Below are 2,087 nucleotides of genomic sequence, written 5' to 3'. Positions count from 1 at the left end.
AGTGCTTAAAATGCATAATGATGCATTGTTCGTGGACCTTCATTATAAAATCAGAATCAAGTTTATTATCAGTGTCATATGTTGTGAAATTTGTTGTTTGTGGCTGCAATACAGAAAACAAAATAACTAAGTTACAATAAGTCTTTGATGATTGTCTTGGAGACGTTATTTTTGCTCTCCTGATCTGGAAGTCAATGATCTAGTTGCAGAGGGAGGTACAGAAGCTCAGGTTTTGAAGCTCGTTGATCAATAATGAAGGAACGATGATGTTGATCACTGAGTTATAATCAATAAACAGCAGGCTGACGTAGGCATTGTTGTTGACCAGCTGGTGCAAGGGTGAGTGCAGTGCCAATGAGATTCATTCCCTATAGAACTGGTCGGTTGGTGGCACAGGTTTTCAGTGCCAGAGATTCATTCCCTATAGAACCGGTTGGTTGTGTGGCATAGGTTTTCAGTGCCAATGAGATTCATTCCCTATAGAACAGGTTGGTTGTGTGGCACAGGTTTTCAGTGCCAATGAGATTCATTCCCTATAGAACTGGTTGGCTGGGTGGCACAGATTTTCAGTGCCAATGAGATTCATTCCCGATAGAACCGGTTGGTTGTGTGGCACAGGTTTTCAGTGCCAATGAGATTCATTCCCGATAGAACCGTTCGGTTGGGTGGCACAGGTTTTCAGTGCCAATGAGATTCATTCCCTATAGAACTGATCGGTTGGTGGCACAGGTTTTCAGTGCCAATGAGATTTATTCCCTATAGAACCGGTTGGCTGGGTGGCACAGGTTTTCAGTGCCAATGAGATTTATTCCCTATAGAACCGGTTGGCTGGGTGGCACAGGTTTTCAGTGCCAATGAGATTCATTCCCTATAGAACTGGTTGGTTGGGTGGCAGAGGTTTTCAGTGCCAATGAGATTCATTCCCTATAGAACTGGTTGGTTGGGTGGCAGAGGTTTTCAGTGCCAATGAGATTCATTCCCTATAGAACTGGTCGGTTGGTGGCAGAGGTTTTCAGTGGCTTGCCAGGTACACCATTGGGCCTGAAGCTTTGTCAGGGTTCACCCCCTTGAAAGCTGTTCAGATGTCGGCCTCTGAGACAGATATAAGATGCTGCAGGGAATTACACATGTATAATTTTATTCTGCCTTTCAAAATGTACATAAAAGGCATTCATCTTAATTCATCCATTTAAGATGTTAGGTTTCACCTTGTAGGAAGTAATAGCATGCAAACTCTGCCAAAGCTAAGGTGCATCCGATTCTGTCTCTAGCTTCCCTTGGAACTGTTTTTTCAGACTTAAGATAGCCTTCCATAGGTCATAGAGTCATAGAAAAGTACAACACAGGACCAGGCCCCAGGCTGATCTACTTCATAGAAAGCCATTTAAGTTGCCTACTCCCATCAACCTGCACTGGGTCCATAGCCCTCCACACCACTGCCATCCATGTACCCATCCCAGCTTCTCTTAAATGTTGAAATTGAGCTCACACGTACAGACATCCCACCTCTCCCAGAAGTTGCATGAGTCACCCGCACATTGATAGTGGCTCCCTGACGGCCACAAATTATATACAATATCCTGGAAATGGATTTTTTTCACAGAGGGAGAGAGAGAGAGAGAGAGAGAGAAAGAAAAAGAAAAAAGAGGGGGAGGGAGGGAGAGAGGATGGATGGATGGCAGAGTGTTCCAAAAAAAGAAAATATAAAACATACATCACCACAGACTACACTGAAGTGTAACCCTGCTTAATAGGGGTCAAAAATAATGACAGTGTTGCTCGCAGCACTGTTTGCAACAGTGACTTTTCTATTGCCCATGGTGGGTTAAGACTGTAAAAGACATGTTGAGGTGAGTTTAACAGGTGTCATTCATTCATTTACGTAGCTAACATTATTTAAACTAGCTGGCTAGCTGCTAAGGGCTACTCTATTGCAGGTATCCCACCTCTCCCGGAAGTTCCAGGAGTCTCTCACAAGTTGATGGTGCTACTGCCCTGAAATGAGTTTTTGCAGGGTGGGATGTCTGCATGCACCACTTGAATTTGCAGCTCATTCCACACTCTCATGACCCTCTGAGTTTCCCGTC

This window comes from Mobula birostris, unplaced genomic scaffold (genome assembly GCF_030028105.1).
Source record: "Mobula birostris isolate sMobBir1 unplaced genomic scaffold, sMobBir1.hap1 H_1, whole genome shotgun sequence".
NCBI lineage: Eukaryota > Metazoa > Chordata > Chondrichthyes > Myliobatiformes > Myliobatidae > Mobula > Mobula birostris.
The sequence above is the reverse complement of the archived record's forward strand: the minus strand, read 5'-3'. Positions refer to the sequence as shown.